Below are 22,856 nucleotides of genomic sequence, written 5' to 3'. Positions count from 1 at the left end.
ACAGTCTCGTAACGCGACAGTTTCGTACCATAGGTGTTTTGACTACCTCCTAGAAACAATTAATCAAAGGCAGCGACTAATCACCCACGACTGTACTACACCTTTTTCAGTTTTAGTTCAGAAAGTTGCAATTAAAGTTGAGATAATTACAACTGAAGTTCTGAAAATTGCAATGAGGTTCAGAATGTTTCATTTGAAGTTAAAAAAATGTTTCAATTGATATCTCAGTTGAAATTTTCTGAGCTTCAAATGAATCTGTCTGAACTACAAATGTCAACTCTGAGTTTAAACTATAATTTTCTGAACTACAAATGGAAATTCTGAACTTCAATTACAACTTTCTGAATTAAAACTGAAAAGTTTGTAGTTAAGAACTCGTTCAAAAGGTCTGCAATGAACGGCGAGGGTACAGAGTTAGAACAGGTTTTAGGTATTTTTGGCTTTTACTTAGTTGGATGATGTTCATATTTTGTCACTTCTAATAGTGTTAATGGTATCTAAGTCAATTTACATTGGCCATATTTTTTTATGTGCATATACATCTGCGTTTGCGGTCAAAAAAACGCTCATCGGCAATTACACATAGTAGTAGTGTATGGAGAAATAGTGGAGACACGCACTTTTTAGGTCATAGTGTATAACGCAAACCAAAATCTCAAGTAGAGAATAGTGAAGACACACACTTTTTAGTACTTATTTTAAACGCGACTATTTCATAAGTGCAGATAAAGGTATACACTGAGTAGTCTATATATGGTTTAAGTGCATATGTATATGCGCGTAAAAAACACAGCATTAGTGTCAATGACATTAATTCCAAATTTGTTTTCTTTCTGACTATTCAACGCCTCCCTCGTAAAGAAGAACTGAGACTCATTAGACTGTGGTGTGTGCGGTTGTTAGACAATCCAAAGCTTACTCTGTCTGATGTATCTCGCGTTGAGTGGGCCACGTTGTTTGACAATTATTGTCAATGACGTCAATTGCAACACGATTTCGAAATTCATTCCCTTACGGATTTGGAATTAATATCACAGGCATTAATTATTTTTCATTAGAGAAATGATTTCAACAGACGTTAATTCCATTAACACTATTGCATTTCATTTTCTAGAAATTTAGGTAACCTCACCTCATTTTGTTGGGAGAGCTTGAAGTTTCCGGAAATTCCTGCTAGACAGTTAATGTAACCGTAATTTGTGGTGTCTGGTTTATTGGTCGGGATTTGAGATAAGGCAAGTTATATGTTAAACTGCTAATCAAGCTGGCACAAGTCATGCTGTACAACATGAGCAATCAAGATAAAATATACTGTAACAACTCAAGTAGCATCTGCGGTCACGAAAGATAATAAGCATGAGAGAACTTTGATTTAATTTGACTACACGGTTAGACGTAGCTGAAACTGGACGGCGTGCTATTCGTTTGTTATCGGAGAGCTATTAGTTTGTAGGCGACGTACTATGGAATTGTAACCGACAAGTTAGTAATCAGCATGTTATTGGTTTGTTACCGACGAACTATCTTAATGTTATCGGTTTGTTATATGTATATAGCAACGTTATCGACATTGTTTTTTATTAAAAAGATGCCGAAAACAGCTTCCAGTCAATAATATATCGAGAGCCTCATCGGTTAGAAACCGATGGGAAACCAATAAAAACCCGATGACTCCACAATAAAAATCCAATCGCAAACCTATAACTCGCCCGATATCGGTTTTTACAGATAACGAGCAAATTCAGATCTCAAAAAGTCCCGAAATGGTTCCGATGAAAGACCCATAGCATTTTCGAAATATTTCCAAAATAGACGCGAAATGACCCCGTAGTTATCCGAACTAGTTCGGATTTGATACAGAATGGTGCCATATCGAAAAGATTTCAAAGGAGTACGAAATTATTCCGAAGAGATTCCCAACTTATACCTTAACATGGGCAAAATTCGGATAAGACCGTATACGATTGCCGAAGAAAACCATAAAATAGTGACTAAACTCTTTGAAAATAGCCACAAACTCATAGCCTCTTCATTTCCCAGAAATAGCCTCAAATGGTCTTACATCTAAAACGTACATTTCTATGCTTTACACATACTTGGTACTCACATTTTAAGGACACACATTTTATAGAGCAAGAGCCCTCGGCCGCTGTGGTGTGTCCGTGCTCCGCCTACCACACTGAGGGTCCTTTGTTCAACTTCCGGTCAAAGTAAAATCGAAAGTTATAAAAAAGTGTTTTCAATTAAAAGAAAACGTCTAATCAGGGTCGCCCCTCGAAAGTGATTTGGCGAACACTCCGAGTGTATTTCAACCATTAAAAGCTTCTCAGTAAAAACTCAACTGCCTTGCAGATGTCGTTCGGAATCCTCACAAAACATTAGCTCTGATCAAAGTGATTTTTTCAGGATATCTTCTACGATATATTAGAATATATATCACCGAGTTTCACGTTTATACTTTCTAAATTGCTGCAGAAATGACCAAAATCGTCTTATCTGAACGATTGGTTGTATGGGAGATATATGTTATAGTGGTCCGATCCTACCGGATCCGATAAATGTCTAATATAATACAAAAATACATCCTTGTGCCAAATTTGAGGGACTAGTTTGCGTTCAAACAGACAGACGGACGGACGGACGGACAGACGGACATGGCTATATTAACTTAATTCGTCGCCCTGATTAATTCGGAATACTTAATGGTGAGTCTATCTTCTATATTTCTCAACGTGACAAACATCGGACCAAAGTTAATATACCATTTCATGTTCATGAAAGGTATAAAAATCAGCTGATGAAATGAGTCAACCATATAGTTGAACCATCGTTTTGAATATATTTAAAATGCATATTTTATTTGCATAGAAAGAAATCCGAGCTTTGGTCATACATTTAGTACAAGAAAGTAGAAGATTTAGGCTGAAATTTTTAACGTAAATGTATTTTATCTCCGTGAATTCAATACAATGGTCTACCTTAATCCAGCGAAGAATCCAGCGAATAATCAATCTTGCCAATAAATGCTACTTTGGACTAGGTAGGCAACTGAAAAGTAAAGTCCTCTCTCGGCGAACGAAAATCATACTCTACAAGTCACTAATCGTACCCGTCCTACTATATGGGGACCATGACAACAGCAGATGAAGCGGCTTTGGGGGTGTTCGAGAGAAAAGTTTTTCGAAAGATTTATGGACCTTTACGCGTTGGCGATGGCGAGTACCGAAGAAGATTTAATGATGAGCTGTACGAGCTATACGCAACATAGTCTAGCGAATTAGAACGCAGTGGCTGCGCTGTCTAGGCCATGTTATGCGAATGAAAGATGATGCTCCGGCCAAGAAAGTGTTTCTATCGGAACCCGCCTACCCACGCCATTGGAAGGACAAGGTGGAAAACGATTTAAGCTCCCTTGGTGTGACCAATTGGGGCCGGTTGGCAGAGCAAAGGAGCGACTGGCGCGCCTTGTTGGACGGCCGTAACCGTTTAGACGGTTAAGAGCCAATTAAGTAAGTAATTAAGAAACGTATGGTTAATTTTTGTATTGATATCACCTGATGATTATATAAGTATAATACAATTAAACCTTTTTGGTTTCAAATGGATTTTCTGCTGTCTTAAAATAAGCAGATGTTGGTACATATATAGTAGCTGTGTTTGTTTTTACATCTGCGCAGAGAAAAATAGTACTCTTAAATTTGAATACGCAATATACTCAGATGCAACTGAAATATGTGTCTATGTTTCACCTTTACACTATCTCTATGTATTACCTCTATCCTCTATATATGGTGTGTGCCCACTATTCACCACAACCGATTCAGCTATAGGTTATACACTATGGCCGCTTTTCCATACGACAAGTTCTGTAGCTAGTTATTTAGCCACTGCCGCTAGATGGGTCTCCTAAACATTATCTAAGTGAGGATAAGCGTTTTTTTGTACCCGGAAACGTAGACGTAAATACGTGTAAATAAAACACGCCTAGTATGTACATTAAAAAGTAAAATTAAAAATTTATGTGACATTTTTTTATTTGCACGGCTTTTTATTTGGAATATGCTTATCTATAATACGTAAACGAGCAGAGCATTTCATATTGGGCGGTATGTACATTAGGATGCTAAGCTGAAATAAGTCGCGCTAGTAAAATTAAAATTATACAGTTTGGTACACGGCTAAAAGTTTGTGTCTTGATCTGAAATTTGTTTGAACTACATACATATATATAACCTAACCAAATTTAGTTTAAAATTTACATGATACTATTTTTCGTGCAATTAAGTTTGAAAAGCTTGGTTTTAATTTTAAATTAGAGAAGTGCACACTCTTATTTAAAAAAAAGTGTGCATTCAAATCTGTATAACAAAGAATATCATTTCATATGTATTACCAAATCTTGTATTACTATCTTGACTTAAGGCACTTTTCACAAATAACATTTTAAGTTTTTAGATTTTCGGCAGTAAGTGTCAACTTTTTAATTTTGTTTAAAAACTATAAGTGTACACAAGTTTTGATTTTTTAATTTTTAAAAAATTTTGGCTTTGTTTTTAAAATCAGAGATCAAGTTTGTGTTTGAGATTTTTGCATTTTTTTGTTTTATTTTAAAATAATTTTTGGATTTAAGTTTAAAACCGAAACCGAATAATAATAAAAAATGCAGTAGGCTCATTCAATTTCAAGACACCCGGTCCGCGCAGGACATGATTTTTGATTTCGATGAAATTTTAATATGTTGTTCTTTGGTCAAAATAATGAAACACGTGTTTTTTTTTTGCCTCAAAAAAATTTTTTTTCGGATTTATCGGCAATTGAATTCGATAAAATGCACTCGATATTTTATTCACCTATTATTTCAACTTTGTCAAAAATTGACCGATTCTCATGATTTTTTCTTTGAAATGTTCGTTATTACTTTTACTTTTATATAAATTTATAAACAATAACATATAGTTAAAAAAACTCATTTCTTTAGTATTTAGTAAAATTTTATGACTTTTTTCAAAAATTAATTTCTCAAAAAAGGTTATGTTTTTTTTTTGTTTAAACTTTTTCTATATTGACTGAACAACTCATATTTCAACCTGGCCCAATAGAAAAAGTTTAAACAAAAAACAACAACCGTTTTTTGAAATATTAATTTTTGAAAAAAAGTCATAGCACAAATCTCTGGGCTGCCTTATTACAAAACAAAAATGTTCAAATAAAAACATTAAAACTAAATAAAATAATTAAAAAAAAATTTTAGTTAAACGGTTATATTGAAACCAATTATTAACTAATAATAATAATTAACTAATAATAATACTAAAAGCCAGAAAATAATTAGGTAGGTCCTAGGTACTAGTCATCACACTCCTCATTAACATAAGCATTTTTGTTTATTAATTTATTTATTGTTGTTTGCCAATATTTTGAAAGCAACATCAAAAAATTTGGAAACAAGTTTTTTTAATTAGGAGCAAATTTTTCTATCTGGTCGCCCCTCGGCAGTGATTTGCAAACACTCCGAGTGTGTTTCTGCCATGGAAAGCTTCTTATCTGCCTAGCAGATGTCGCTCGGAATCAGCGTAAAACATGTAAGTCCCGTATCGGAAATTTGTAGAAAAATCAAAAGGTGCACCACACAAATTGGAAGATAGGCTCGACGTAAAATCTCTTCGGAAGTTATCGCGCCTTGTATTGTGACGAATATTCACATCACTAAATAAATGCACAACAACAAAAACCTAAAAGCAAGCTACATAAACACATACATACAAGCAGCAGAGAGATACTCACAAACGCATGTCATCATCAGCCGAAGTAGTACTCACATATACACACGCATATGGTTAAGCACTACAAATACACGAGCGTATGGCTGGTGACCAGGTAGAGAATTCTAGAAGAAGAAACGTCTATACATTTGGGCAGAGGGTCTAAAAGCAGCACAAGTAGAGTAATCAGTAATCACTTTTAATTAAGCACGCTATCAATTGCGAAGTGAAGTTTAATTTCGAAGTACTCTCAAAGTAGTCTAATAAAGACCATTTTACAATACAGAATATTGGAGTGTTTTCAAGTTTAGCGATACGAACGTTAGCAGAAGGTTTCAAATAAGCGGAATTTCCCAAAATTCGTTACAGTATTTGTATTTATAAGTTAACATTATCTGTGTTTTTTTTATAACGTGCATTTACTTCTTCACTTAAGCTTTGTACGGACTGCTAAGTGCACAACTTTATCCACACTTATGAAATAGTACTTCCAAGTTTCATTATGTAGCTTTTATGGACCTTTTATTCTGTTTTACCATCCCAGCAACGTAAATGTGTGAATATTGTAAAAATTTGTAAATAATGAAATTTTACTTAAATTTTCCATAAAATAATCAAGAAAACTGTGGAGGAGCGAGGCGACGCTGCCAAATGTTTTATTGGGCTGTGCGCAACTGCCGATGTGCTTTTTTTAGTAGCAAATGTAGTTGTATATAAGTACATGTAAAACAAGTAAGGAAGGTTAAGTTCGGCTGTAACCGAACATTACATACTTAGTTGAGAGCTATGGTGACAACATAAAGGAAAATAACCATGTAGGAAAATGAACCGAGGGTAACCCTAGAATGTATTTGTTTGACATTGGTATCAAATGAAAGGTATTAAAGAGTATTTTATGAGGGAGTGGGCCATAGTTCTATAGGTGGACGCCATTTAGGGATATCTCCATAAAGGTGGGGCAGGGTTGACTCTAGAATTTGTTTGTACGATATGGGTATCAAATGAAAGGTGTTAATGAGTATTGTAAAAGGAAGTGGGCCTTAGTTCTATAGGTGGACGCCTTTTCGAGATATCGCCATAAAGGTGGACCAGGGGTGACTCTAGAATGCGTTAGTACGATATGGGTATCAAATGAGAGGTGTTAATGAGTATTTTAAAAGGGCGTGGAGCTTAGTTCTATAGGTGGACGCCTTTTCGAGATATTGCCATAAAGGTGGACCAGGGGTTACTCTAGAATGTGTTTGTACGATAGGGGTATCACATTAAAGGTGTTAATGAGGGTTTTCAAAGGGAGTGGTGGTAGTTGTATAGGTGGTCGCCTTTTCGAGATATCGGCATAAAGGTGGACCAGGTGTGACCCTAGAATGCGTTTGTACAATATGGGTATCAAACGAAAGGTGTTAATGAGTATTTTAAAAGAGAGTGGGCCTTAGTTCTATAGGTGGACGCCTTTTCGATATATCGCCATAAAGGTGGACCAGGGGTGACTATAGAATATGTTTGTACGATATGAGTATCAAATTAAAGGTATTAATGAGGCTTTTAAAAGGGAGTGGTGGTAGTTGTATATGTGAAGGCGTTTTCCAGATATCGACCAAAATGTGGACCAGGGTGACCCTGAACATGATCTGTTGGATACCGCTAATTTATTTATATATATAATATCACGAACAGTATTCCTGCCAAGATTTCAAGGGTTTTTTATTTCGCCCTGCAGAACATTTTCATTTTATTCTACTTAATATGGTAGGTGTCACACCCATTTTACAAAGTTTTTTTTCTAAAGATTTATTTTGCGTCAATAAACCAATCCAATTACCATGTTTCATCCCTTTTTTCGTATTTGGTATAAAATTATCGCATTTTTTTTATTTCTCGTTATTTTCGATATCGAAAAAGTGGGCGTGGTCATAGTCGGATTTCGGCCATTTTGTATACCAATACAATTTGAGTTCATATAAGTACGTGAACTGAGTTTAGAATATATCGATTTTTGCTCAAGTTATCGTGTTAATGGCCGAGCGGAAGGACAGACGGTCGACTGTGTATAAAAACTGGGCGTGGCGTCAACCGATTTCGCCCTTTTTCACAGAAATAAGTTATCGTCCCAGAATCTTAGCTCCTACCAAATTTCACAAGGATTGGTAAATGTTTGTTCGACTTATGGCATTAAAAGTATCCTAGACAAATTAAATAAAAAAGGGCGGAGCCACGCCCATTTTAAAATTTTCTTTTAGTTTTGCATTTTGTTGCACCATATCATTACTGGAGTTAAATGTTGACATAATTTACTTATATACTGTAAAGATATTAAATTTTTTGTTAAATTTGACTTAAAAAAAAATTTTTTTTTTAAAGTGGGCGTGGTCGTTCTCCGATTTTGCTAATTTTTATTAAGCATACATATAGTAATAGGAGTAACGTTCTTGCCAAATTTCATCATGATATCTTCAACGACTGCCAAATTACAGCTTGCAAAATTTTAAATTACCTTCTTTTAAAAGTGGGCGGTGCCACGCCCATTGCCCACAATTTTACTAATTTTCTATTCTGCGTCATAAGTTCAACTCACCTACCAAGTTTCATCGCTTTATCCGTCTTTGGTAATGAATTATCGCACTTTTTCGGTTTTTCGAAATTTTCAATATCGAAAAAGTGGGCGTGGTTATAGTCCGATATTGTTCATTTTAAATAGCGATCTGACATGAGTGCTGAGGAACCTACATACCAAATTTTATCAAGATACCTCAAAATTTACTCAAGTTATCGTGTTAACGGACGGACGGACGGACATGGCTCAATCAAATTTTTTTTCGATCCTGATTATTTTGATATATGGAAGTCTATATCTATCTCGATTCCTTTATACCTGTACAACCAACTGTTATCCAATCAAAGTTAATATACTCTGTGAGCTCTGCTCAACTGAGTATAAAAAGGCACGGCTTCTTCAAGAAAATTCAGCTTTTGTTTGTAACAAGTTTCAAAATCCCCTATAATTAATTGTATTTATTGTCTTTTTGTTATAGTTTTAAATGAATATTAATTACAATAATTTGTTTCTTTAATAATTTGTTTTGAAATAAAATTAGCATGAACAGCGCAAATAAATAACGACCACTCTAATATATACAGTCAGTGCCAAAAAAAAGTGTAAATATGTGGGAAATAACAATATTACCTCTACTTAAAAGTTTTCTGGATGACACAATGAAGTATTTTATTTTTTGAAAATGATATTTAATAATGTCTCATTTAATGAAAAACCAAACTCTTATAACAAAAAACCCATGGACGAAATATTGTAAATACTACATATTTTTGGTGTCAAAAGAAAGTGTACAAAACAACAGGTTACAAATTTCCAGTACTTTGTGTGCTTTCCATTTGATGCTATTACGGATGGTTAACGACGCGTCGTAGCATGGAACTAACAGGTATTGCTGTCACCTCCGGTGCAATTGCTGCCATTGCAAACAAATGGCGGCTTTGAGCATATCTTACTATTAATGGTCCTTAATCGGGGTTTCGTTTCTAAGTTCTCCCATAGATGCTCGATGGGTGAAGGCGCAGTGACTCAGTGAAGGGTGATCTAACTGCTTGGGGCGTGATAGAGCATCCGTTCTTTGATAACTTTCACAGTATGTTCGCGTCCTGCTAAAACACCTATCATTGATACAAACAAAACTTTTCGGCACTGAGTTATTCTTCAACATCAACAACATCAACAATAGTCTAATTTAAAACGGAACTTTCTAAGGAAACCAAATTTCCAACATCGTCTTAGGCCAAACATCCCCATATCATCACCTAACAGCTCCATGCATCACTGCGAATATAACATTGCATTTTGACAAGTGTCGTATTCATTGTGAATTCATACAAGTGAAAAATCTTTCTATTCTTCCATTGCCATACCTACCTGCCAAATAATAGCTGACAGGCAGAATGGTTGTCGCGAATTGCCAGAGAATGGAAGATAGGTTTGTTTTTTGCTCGTAGTTACTAAATTGAACTGCCATGAATTGCCTATTTGTGTCTCAAATCAGCTTTTCTTTTAAATGTGTACAATGAAAATCAGACTAAATATTTCTATTCATTTCTAAAATCTAGTTAACAGATAAAATCTGAGCAGCCAGTTAAGCAAACATTTTAAAATATGTTAATAATGCAATAAAAAAGTCGTCTACAAAAATTTTTGAAACACACTATTGAGCAAATAATTTAAGTAATCGAACAGCGATTGAACAGGTGGTCGGGACTGTTTACTATTGTGAACGTTTTTGTCAAAGATTCGCCACTTGTATGAATTCTCAATGGTCGTATTTATTGTTTTCCATATTTTTCTTGCTTTTTCTTCCCTTTGCTTTCGTTGCTAAAGGTACATTGCTAAAAGTACATTCAAAAATAAGATGTGTTTATACCATACATGTTAAATTCCAATTAGAATAAGCAATTGATGCAATTGGTTTATATTCTCTGATTCATTAAACAATTAGAAATATTTCAACTAATTCCCATTAGATAATTGAAATTTTTATTCTAATGGTAAATCTAATTGCAATTAGGTGCCATTAGCAAAAAAAATTGGGTTACCTTTACAATTAGAAATCTAATTGACTTCTGCTAGTGCAATTAGATATTCAATTAGCTCGAATTAGAATCAATTATTTATATTTATTTACATCATTATTCGTTCACTTCAATAATTCTTTGAAAAAAATTTATTTTTATCAAAATAATTGATTCTCTCCAGAGCGCTGGCATTGAAAAGGAAAAGTACTCACATTCTCCCAATGACCACTTATACAGCTTTGTTTTGCATGCGTTATAAATAAACTAGCATACCCGTCAGACGTTGTTCTGCCCTAAATTTGGTCTATCTACATAAATTTTAATACGTTTTTCCGTCTAACTCTGCTCCCCCCCCCCCCCTCCCACCCTTTTCCTTAATCCTTTTATTCACTCCTCCCTCCGTCTTTTCGCTTCATCTATCTCTATTTTCTTCTCACTCTATCTCTTCCTCAGTCCCTTCTCCTTCCATAATTTCTCTTCTCCCAAATTTTTCCCATTCTTCTTCATCCCTTATTGCTAGGCAAATCGAATGGGACGTATGTAAATAGTTATGTGGGTATTATTAATTCGTCACCCAGCGGTATAAAAATTAGTCTGTACTAAAGCACTCATCAACAGCTTCAATTTGATAACCATAATATAAAAGCACATCCTAGTGTTATCGTGATACACGTTTTGGCCTATATCTCGATACCCTACTCACCAATAGGTATGAAAACTACCCTGTACTAAAGCACTCATTAACAGCTTTCATTTGATATCCATATTGTATAAACACATTCTAGGGGTACCCGGGCCCACGTTTTGGGCTATATCTCGAGACCCTAGCCTCCCAGTTGTATGAAAATTATCCTGTACTATAGCACTCATCAACAGCTTTCATTCAGGGATGCACCTTAACGTTAAGCTAATCGTTTATCAAAAAATTTTCACCGTTTCCGTTGAAACACTTCGAAATATTATCGATAAAGAAATTATCAAGATAAATTGTATCTCAAAAACGTGATACTTTATGTTTGAATTGTGCTGGCAATGCTATAGCCATGGTGAAGCCGTAAGGTGGCAACAACGAGCGCACATACACACACAAACTCTATGTAATTTGTTTGTGTAATTCGTTGGTGGTAATGTCAAAAATACTCTGAGAAATGTTTGTACTGTCAAAATTCATGAGAAAAGTTGCAATCAGCTTGGCTAATGCTTTCACCTTTAATGACTCCGCCATCAATCAGCTTTGCCAGCATAGTTTGAAATTAATAATCAACATAAACGATTTGATTTCGTTTTGATATGGCAGAAAACGAAACGAAATCATTTCGTTAATTTGACGATCTTAACGTTAATAAACGAAACGAAATGACTTCGTTTCGTTTATTAACGTTGATTATCGTAACGAAATGATATCGTTTCGTTGGTTAAGCATGCCTGCTTTCATTTGATATCCATATTTTATAAACACATTCTAGGGGTGCCCGGGTCCACGTTTTGGCCTATATCTCGAGAACCTAGTTACCCGCGGGTACGAAAAATACCCCGTATCAAAGTACTGATAAACAGTTTGCATTTGATACCCATATTGTACAAACATATCCCAGGATTACCCAGGTCCACGTTTTGATCTCAAGACCCTAGCCAGAACGGGATAAAAATTATCCTATGTCTGTCTCCTAGTTCTAAGCTACCCCTCCACCAATTTTCAGCGAAATATGTTCACCCGTTCCTTCCTCTTCAATCACTCTTTATCTATTAAAAAAAAGCGTATCCAAATCCGTTGCATATTTTAAAGGTTTAAGCATTCAAAGGGACATATAGACAGAAAAAGTTGTTTTATACTATGTAGTTATGTACATCCATACTTACTTATAAACCACACATATATTACCCACTATCTATATATTAATACGCTAACTAAATTTCCATACAATCAATTGACAGGCTGTTTCGCATACTTAGCATACGTAAAATCATATAAAAGTTATATGAATCGATTCGTATTGATCAGCCGCAGTACATAGGCCTATTTTTGTTAACAAATATTACTCTATTTGTTTATAATTAATAGAAAAAGTTTCTTGTAAACTCGAAAATCTGTGCAACTATCGAAATTGCCATCTGTAGGACGCAATATACACAATTTTTGGTAAAAATGTTACTTTTATTTAAACAATTTGGCTGATATAAGAAAGAAATCAAGTATTTTTTTATGCAGATCGAAGGTAAATATTTCAAAGTTTTACTGAAAACTTTTTTTAAATCCATCCATCCGTTTATGAGTTATAGCTGTGTAAACAAAAATTGTATGATTTACTACATTTGGGCAATTTGCCACGCCTCTATAATATATATCTTCGAATTATATTAGCTGTACCATCTCACGTAGCTAAGCTTTCAAATGCAAAAAACCGTTTTAAAATCGGAGCATTCTGTGTGAAGTTATGTGCATACATGGCATTTAGCGACTTTATTTTATAAAATTTATAGATAGATTTCGGTATCCATGACTTATGAGTGTCTGCTACTCTGAAACCAAGTAGTGCAGATACGCATCTTTGAGCGCATTTGTTATTATTTTGCCACTTTTTAATCATATAACAACCACAAACGTAACAAAAACACTTTGAATCAACTTTGGAACATTGTCCCTGCGTTTTTATTTGCTCTAATTACTTATATTATTTTACAGTTACAGTTGAAATGATTTATGAAGCAGTGCCACTATTTAAAAGCTGATATAACAGCACAATGGTGCTATCATGCGAGAACTCGGAAGCTAGAATCAATCTTAAAAAACTGAATGCAGATTCGAATTCAGCATATCGAATATAGTTAAGAATCGTTCTTATCTGCTCAGATACAAAAGGTGACCTGAATTTGTAAACTTGTGTTATCTCATTGCTTTATTGAATGCCTAATGGAGTAGAAAATCTAGTCGCTTGGTGTTTTGGATTATATTGTCAATGTAACAAGTGACAGTCAAAAATAAATTATTTTCAGTAATTTATGAAAAATAGAAAATTATCAGAAAAATGCAAATTTTTGTTTTTTACACATACTTATTTTGTCTTGGATTCCAAGCTAGAAAAACTGACGAAACTTTACTTCGAAGTAGAAAAACAAATTCTACCATGAGAAACGGGACCACTATTCTCCCAAAATTAGTGAGTTGACATGTTTTTGTTTATGTTTTAAATTTTATTTTTACATTAACAAAAACAAAAACAACGCAAATTATTTCGGTGTCTGATGGTTCAGTTTTTTCACAAGAAAGTTGATTTTAATTGTGTTTTATCATGGTATAAAAATTTTTTTGACGTATTTGGGGATTTTTGAAGTGTCATAATCTTTGCTGTTTTGTTAGAAGCATTGCTATACCTTTACTGTTTAAGGCGAAATTGTTGTTTTTCGGGATGGAAATTTCCTTCAGGATGAAAACGCAATGATCATCTGAGGCAATACTAATAAGCTTTAGCACGATTTATGTGCATACATACATAAATATCTATTCAGAATACAGTAAAACATGCAATTTTATTGAAAAATAGTAGATAAAGACTTATATATTGGTTAATGACTAATTTCTGTATGGCAACTTGACACCTAGACAGGATAAAATACACGAAAAATCCTGTTGTTCTAGCATGTCCCTATTATCATGCCTCTACAGTGGATAATTCTCAAGGCATGTTGAGGAAAAGTGTACCTCAAGTCTGCAGTGAGTGGTAAGTGTTTAATGAGTTGCGTTTGTGGGACGCTACATCCATGTCAATGCTAAAAGGGTAGAGAATGTGTATAGGCGGGGCTTGCACCAAGGTGACCCCTGGTACAACGGGCAAAGGACTCTCATAACTAGTGGCTAACCTGCAGAGCTACAGTTCTCCCTAAAAAATGGCTTAACCAATCCGCCCTCAAGCGCTACGCTTCAATTATACAATAAATAAAAAATGTGAACTTGTAGCCTATTTATCACTATTCAATTTCATAAAAATTGCGTTTAAGTATACTAAACTCTTTAGAAATTGCTGTGCCGGTTTATAAGGACCTCCTTTGGGCAATCAATTAACAAACGTGTATGTTTTGTCAACATGTTTTGAAGAAGGCTATATTCCCTTTTGTATACTTCAAAACATGTTTCTTGCACCAAAGCAATTTTCGGCAGCTCGAAACCCTCTTTTCTAGGCTGATATCTCGTATTAAAATATTTCCAACGCATGCGGCAAATTTTTTATTTTTTTTTAATTTAAAATAACTATTAAAGTTTTAGTCGTATCTGTTAATATGAAATCCATTAAAATTAGAAATATTCGTAAAACTGTTCAATCTGGTAGCTTGTTTTTGGTGAAATTGTCATTGTCCCCGCAAAAGTAAAGTGGATAACGTCACACTAAATGGAACTACCTCCATTTTTTGTATCATGGATATCCGTACATTTTCTTTTGATACTGACTGTAGACATAAACGAATCATAAATAAACGAATACACAAAAACAAATACACAAAATTACTTTTGCATATTATCATTAAATCGTTTATATTTTATCTTTTCAGATTAAAAGATGTTACTTCTTTGTTGGTTTTGCGTGACTGCTGGAGATCATCTAAACAACCGGAAAAAAAAAAATTTATTATTTTTAACTTTTTACAATTTAAATGCGCGGAGTTTTATTTTTTGAAACATAATTTAGAAGATAAGCGATTACGGACAATTGGTAGAAAAGGCAAATGGTAATGCATTAAAATAAACGTAAATATTTATGTTTTTTTGGTACGATAAAAAAATTTGCTTACTATCGTTTTGCATTTAAAATTTTTGCCTACTGGAATATTTTCAGCGTTTTTTGTTTTGTTATAGGAATTTTGACAGAAAATAAAGATATATTTTTGAAGCATAAATAGAAAAATTAAATATGTTTTGTCCTTACAAAACAAGAAAAATCAACAAAAACTTATTTCAGTCCAGTTCACTTTTCAGAAATGAACATTTATATGAACGAAAAATTTGATCGAGCAACCATATTTGATCTAGATAGAGAGCAAAAACTAGCTTTGTAGTAATTCAGCTTAAGCATGTACTGTACTTAAAAGAAACAAGTAAGGACGGGACTGCTTCGGCTGTGCCGAAGACTTCATACCTTTCATGAATGGGGCTGAACAATCTCCAAATAATCGGATATATAAATAAAAAAAATATATAATAGATAAGATAAGATAAGAAATATATAGTGAACAGATGTACATATGTACCTAAACGATTTTTAAGATAAATATAAAATAAAAAATGACTAAAAACCCCCTTATCTGAACGACCAGTTGTATGGGATATATATTATATATAGCTCCGATCGAAATGATTTTTACAGGAAATCTTCTATGATATATTAGAATATATATCACCGAGTTTCACGTTTATACTTTCTAAATTGCGGCAGGAATGACCAAAATCGTCTTATCTGAACGATCGGTTGTATGGGAGATATATGTTATAGTGGTCCGATCCTACCGGATCCGACAAAAATACATCCTTGTGCCAAACTTCATTGAGATATCTCAAAATTTGAGGGACTAGTTTGCGTTCAAACAGACAGACGGGCGGACAGACGGACATACGGACAGACGGACATGGCTATATCAACTCAGTTCGTCGCCCTGATCAATTCGATATACTTAATGGTGAGTCTATCTTCCATATTTCTCAACGTTACAAACATCGGACCAAAGTTAATATACCATTTCATGTTCATGAAAGGTATAAAAGCACGCATTACGAGATTTTTTAACACGCTTATATTAAATTTCTCCGCTTGCACTCTATGGTAAAACCTGGGGCTATCTCTCAAAATGGTATACTGGACATTTAATACTGTTGTTAAGTCATTATGCAAAAAACAGCAATAACATGCTACATACATAATTAAGCAAGCTGTATCGACTAGTTTATCTTGGCATTGTGGATGATAGTTGGAAAACAGGGAATCCATATATTCACCTCACAGGCCTGTACGCGGATGAATCAAAATTTTATGAAGGTAAAACGGGAGCTTGCATCTCATTAAGTCAGACAGGTAGGCAGCCTTACGTGCCTTGCAATATTACACAACCACTACTAAGCAAGTGGATGAATGCATTGGGGTCCCAAAGGAACTGGGAGCCAAAAACATGGTTTTGTAAGGATGGGTTCCTGGGTGTCAGGGACACGAAAGTAATCAGCAGGCAATCTACCTAGACAAGCAGGATGCTTTTGCAGAATTATGTGGTCCAGAGCCCTTCGGGGGCACACACAAAGGCACAAACTAGGGAAACCATAAGAAAATGGGAAACGAAGCAGCTCAGACGACACTGGATTGAATGCCCAGGACAAGGGTAGGCCAAATTGTTTATACTTCCAGCAATGAGAATATGAGCCAAACTTATTTATTTTGTATTGTTGATTTTCCGACAGGGCGGATAAATGATGCATATTTGACGATGACGGAAAATCGTTCCAATATGCATCAACCAAACTCATTCATTCAATCAGTTTTAGCTTGTACTTCAAGCAGCAAGCAGCTCAAACTTCTATGCTCAAACATGTTCCATGTTAACACATACTACTACAAAATAAGTGGCTTTTCTATTCGAAACTCTGACGGCGTTGTGCACCAATGATCTAAGCAGACGACCTATGAACTATACTGGACAATGTAGTCTACGATATCACCTGAGCAAGTTAAATATATCCGTTACACAAATCTGTCGCATTTGTGAGCTGGAGGAGGGATCGCTCTGCGAATGCATCGCTCTGCTAATGCATCGCTCTGGCAAACCAGAGACTCTTCCATCTAGGCGGCGTGACTTTTAATACCCTCGTGACATGCAGTATATTAAAAGTCTCTACATACACTAAAAAGCCGTAAGGTGAAGTAAAAAAGATTAGGTTGAACTGGCCGGCCAATAAAGGCCTCACATAGACTGAATGTGTGTAAAGTGTTGCGAGAATTTGGTTGACGACCAAACAAAAGACTACAATTAGGTGCCAGGACTTATGTTATAGAATAAGTCTGTCCTCTTGGGTAATACTTAAAGTTTTCTAGGACTTAGCTTAATATCTGCCTCGAGATCTTGCAACTCTGCCATCCCTAATAACTGGAGCCTTGACCTGGTGAGCGCAAGACACGAACACAGGATGTGCACAATCGTTTCCTCTGCATATCGCATTTCCTACATCTGCTGTTACTGGCGAGGCCCAACTTATAAGCATGTGACGAAGGAAGGCAGTATACAGTTAGCATGCACATCGTGAGCCTTAAGTCCTCTGTTTTCAGAGATATGGGTCACTTTGTGAGTCTAATATGGTAGGATTTGCATATGATCTTAGAAATTTCGCAGCCCCGCGCTTCTGTCGACAGCTTTCCTGACTATAAATATATATATTGACCCAACAGCGGTTACAGCACGCTTTCTCCAGAATTTCTGCTTTCTTCACGGCTATATTTTCCGCCTGAAAGACGCTGCAATAATGTGACAGCCTTTAGGATCTACTCATTTCTGTATAGAGACAGTAAAATAAACTTTAAACACAAATAAAAACAAGTAAGGACGGGACTGTCTTCGGCTGTGCTGAAGACTTCATACCTTTCATGAATGGAGCTGAACAATAATCTTATCCCATTCGTAATCTCCAAATAATGCGCTGTATAAGATAAGAAATATATAGTGAACAGATGTACATCTTCTATGATATATTAAAATATATATCACCGAGCTTCACGTTTATACTTCCTAAATTAAGGGAGAAATGGCCAAAAATCGTTCTATATGAACGATCGGTTGTATGGGATATAACTATATATCCGATCAAAGTGTTTTTTCAGGATATCTTCTATGATATATTAGAATTAATATCACCAAGTTTAACGTTTTTATATTGAAAATTAAGGGAGAAATTGCCAAAAAATCTTTCTATCTGAACGATCGGTTGTAGGGAATATATACTATATATAGCTCCGATCAAAGTAATTTTTTCAGGAAGTCTTTTATGATATATTAGAATAAATTTAACGTATGGTTGTATGACATGTGTATCAAATGGAAGGTATTAAAGAGTATTTTAAGAGAGAGTAGGCCATAGTTCTATGGATGGACGCCTTTTCGAGATATCGCCATTACGGTGGGCCAGGGGTGACTCTAGAATGTTTGTACGATATGAGTATCAAACGAAACGTGTTACTGATCATTTTAAGAGGGAGTGGGCATTAGGTCTATAGGTGGACGCCTTTTCGAAATGTCGCCATTAGGGTGGGCCAGGGGTGACTCTAGAATGTGTTTGTATGATATGGGTATCAAATGAAAGATGGTAATGAGTATTTAAAAAGGGAGTAATCCTTAGTTCTATAGGTGGACGCCTTTTCGAGATATCGCCATAAAGGTGGACCAAGGGTGACTCTAGAATGTTTGTACGATATGGGTATCAAACGAAAGGTGTTACTGAGCATTTTAAGAGGGAGTGGGCATGAGGTCTATAGGTGGACGCCTTTCCGAAATATCGTCATTGGGTGGGCCAGGGGTGACTCTAGAATGTGTTTGTACGATATGGGTATCAAACGAAAGGTGTTACTGAGCATTTTAAGAGGGAGTGGGCATTAGGTCTATAGGTGGACGCCTTTTCGAGATATCGCCATTAGGGTGGGCCAGGGGTGGCTCCAGAATGTTTGTACGATATGGGTATCAAACGAAAGGTGTTACTGAGCATTTTAAGAGGGAGTGGGCATTAGGTCTATAGGTGGACGCCTTTTCGAGATATCGCCATTAGGGTGGACCAGGGGTGACTCTAGAATGTGTTTGTACGATATGGGTATCAAATGAAAGGTGGTAATGAGTATTTTAAAAGGGAGTAATCCTTAGTTCTATAGGTGGACGCCTTTTCGAAATATCGCCATAAAGGTGGACCAAGGGTGACTCTAAAATGTTTGTACGATGTGGGTATCAAACGAAAGGTGTTACTGAGCATTTTAAGAGGGAGTGGGCATTAGGTCTGTAGGTGGACGCCTTTTCGAGATATCGCCATTAGGGTGGGCCAGGGTGACTATAGAATGTGTTTGTACGATATGAGTATCAAATGAAAGGTGGTAATGAGTATTTTAAAAGGGAGTAATCCTTAGTTCTATAGGTGGACGCCTTTTCGAGATATCGCCATAAAGGTGGACCAAGGGTGACTCTAGAATGTTTGTACGATATGGGTATCAAACGAAAGGTGTTACTGATCATTTTAAGAGGGAGTGGGCATTAGGTCTATAGGTGGACGCCTTTTAGAGATATCGCCATTAGGGTGGGCCAGGGGTGACTCTAGAATGTTTGTACGATATGGGTATCAAACGAAAGGTGTTACTGAGCATTTTAAGAGGGAGTGGGCATTAGGTCTATAGGTGGACGCCTTTTCGAGATATCGCCATTAGGGTGGGCCAGGGTGACTCTAGAATGTTTGTACGATATGGGTATCAAACGAAAGGTGTTACTGAGCATTTTAAGAGGGAGTGTACATTAGGTCTATAGGTGGACGCCTTTTCGAGATATCGCCATTAGGGTGGGCCAGGGGTGACTCTAGAATGTTTGTACGATATGGGTATCAAACGAAAGGTGTTACTGAGCATTTTAAGAGGGAGTGGGCATTAGGTCTATAGGTGGACGCCTTTTCGAGACATCGCCATTATGGTGGGCCAGGGGTGACTCTAGAATGTGTTTGTACGATATGGATATCAAATTAAAGGTATTAATGAGGGTTTTAAAAGCGAGTGGCCATTAGATGTATATGTGAAGGCGTTCTCGCGATATCGACCAAAATGTGGACCAGGTGATCCAAAAAATCATCTGTCGGGTACTGCTAATTTATTTATATATGCAATACCACTAACAGTATTCCTGCCAAGATTCCAAGGGCTGTTGATTTCGCCTTTTATAACTTTTTCATTTTCTTCTACTTAATATGGTAGGTGTCACACCCATTTTACAAAGTTTTTTCCAAAGTTATATTTTGCGTCAATAAACAAATCCAGTTACCATGTTTCATTCCTTTTTTCGTATTTGGTATAGAATTATGGCATTTTTTCATTTTTCGTAATTTTCGATATCGATAAAGTGGGCGTGGTTATGGTTGGATTTCGGCCATTTTTTATACCAAGATAAAGTGAGTTCAGATAAGTACGTGGGCTAAGTTTAGTAAAGATATATCGGTTTTTTCTCAAGTTATTGTGTTAACGGCCGAGCGGAAGGACAGACGGTGGACTGTGTATAAAAACTGGGCGTGGCTTCCACCGATTTCGCCCATTTTCACAGAGAACAGTTACCGTCATAGAATCTATGCCCCTACCAAATTTGAGTAGGATTGGTAAATGTTTGTTCGACTTATGGTATTAAAAGTATTCTAGACAAACTAAATGAAAATGGGCGCAGCCACGCCCATTTTGAAATTTTCTTTTATTTTTGTATTTTGTTGCATCATATCATTACTGGAGTTGAATTTTGACTTAATTTACTTATATACTGTAAAAATATTAAATTTTTTGTTAAAATTTGAATTTTAAAAATTTTTTTAAAAAGTGGGCGTGTTCTTCATCCAATTTTGCTAATTTTTATTTAGCACATATATAGTAATAGTAGTAACGTTCCTGCCAAATTTCATCATGATATCTTCAACGACTGCCAAATTACTTTCTTGTAAAAGTGGGCGGTGCCACGCCCATTGTCCAAAATCTTACTAATTTTCTATTCTGCGTCATGACGTCAACCCATCTACCAAGTTTCATCGCTTTAACCGCCTTTGGCAATGAATTATTGCATTTTTTCGGTTTTTCGAAATTTTCGATATCGAAAAAGTGGGCGTGGTTATAGTCTGATATCGTTCATTTTAAATAGCGATCTGAGATGAGTGCCCAGGAATCTACATACCAAATTTCATCAAGATACCTCAAAATTTACTCAAGTTATCGTGTTAACGGACAGACGGACGGACGGACGGACGGACATGGCTCAATCAAATTTTTTTTCGATACTGATGATTTTGATATATGGAAGTCTATATCTATCTCGATTCCTTTATACCTGGACAACCAACCGTTATCCAATCAAAGTTAATATACTCTGTGAGCTCTGCTCAACTGAGTATAACAATTCAGCTATTGGGATCTTATTAAATGTACCTGCATCATTTTGCCTTAAGCGATACTCAAAAGTTCCAGTCAGTGAAGCGGCAACTGCTTATAAAAACAAAAAAATTTCTACTTCGCATTATTATAACATTTGTAGACAAATTTGCATACAAATTTTATGCAGTAATAAAGTTTTACTCCATGTAATTGCATATTGGAAACGCGAAATTGTTTAAAGCCATTCGAGAGTTTTAAAATTTTATGTTTAAGTCTGTAAAACACTTGTCACACATTTCGATTATTTTCGTTCAAGACTTGCAAACAGTTCAGTTTGACCTTATCAGTTCAAACTTGGTAGATCTACCAAAAAAGATGTAGATACCGTGTTCTGCTGTACGTCTAGAAAACGAATGCTTGTAAGTTAACCAGAGCTCGTCCAGGGGTTGAAGTTTAACCGCAGCAGAGGTAACTATAAGAAATAAATAATTTCGAATTTTTGAGAAGAGCTTCGTCGGCTTCTTATCGGTAGCGAAAAACTTGTATTTTATTATCAGCTTATTATCGATAGCGAATTATTATCGTTCAGTTACCGGTCGCAGTGGCGTTGTTGGCGCGTGTTTTTTTTGCATTTGCAAACAAGTTTTTCTAAGCGGGATCACCCTTTGGCAGTGATTTGGCAAATACTCCTAAAGTATTTCTGCCATGAAATGTTTCTCAGTGCCAATGCATCTACCTTAAAAAAGGAGTACGACGCAAATTGAATGACCTTTCGATAACAAACCAATAACACTCTCATAAAAAATTGGTAACTCTCTTATAACGATAACTTTTCGATAAACGATCGATGACTTTTTGATGACATAACGATAGCTTTTCGATTACATATCCATACTTTTTCCATAACAAATCGATACCTTTTTGATAAAAGATTAATATTTTTTCGACAAAATTTCGGTAACTTGCCGATAAGAAATTGGTTCAACTCCGATAACAAATCGATAGCTTTATGACAATATGTAGATAGCAAATTTATAACAAACTGTAAATTCGTCTAGAAAAAATGGATAACACGCTCATAACCCCTTGATAAAAAACCTACTACTCATCTTTAACAAACCGTTAACACTTCGATAACAAATTGCTAGCATGCCGTCAGGTTTCGATTCCGGCTTCGATTTTGACTTTTAACTTTCCTTCCTCTCCCTAATTTTTTTCTTTTCCTTTCCTCGCCTTGCCATGATTTGCTGTCTGTTTCGTTCATATCGCAAATTACGCTATATTATAGTGCCTACACTTGCGCTTACATTCGTTTCATGGCGGAACCAGTAACAGGTGACAGACGGAAATCAGCTGGTTAGTACTTTTTTAATATCATTTGACACTTCAACTTCCGGTGCAGTAC

At 35.6% G+C, this 22,856-nt stretch overlaps 1 protein-coding gene across 1 annotated transcript in view; it reads right to left on the bottom strand.

Annotated features, from left to right (window-relative positions):
* Nucleotides 1–22,856, bottom strand: part of LOC137245334 (zinc finger HIT domain-containing protein 1) — a 216,615-nt gene that overhangs the window by 59,741 nt on the left and 134,018 nt on the right. The window lies entirely within an intron of this gene.

Source organism: Eurosta solidaginis, chromosome 3, assembly GCF_040869045.1.
Source record: "Eurosta solidaginis isolate ZX-2024a chromosome 3, ASM4086904v1, whole genome shotgun sequence".
NCBI classification, from domain to species: Eukaryota; Metazoa; Arthropoda; class Insecta; order Diptera; family Tephritidae; genus Eurosta; species Eurosta solidaginis.
The sequence above is the reverse complement of the archived record's forward strand: the minus strand, read 5'-3'. Positions and strand labels throughout refer to the sequence as shown.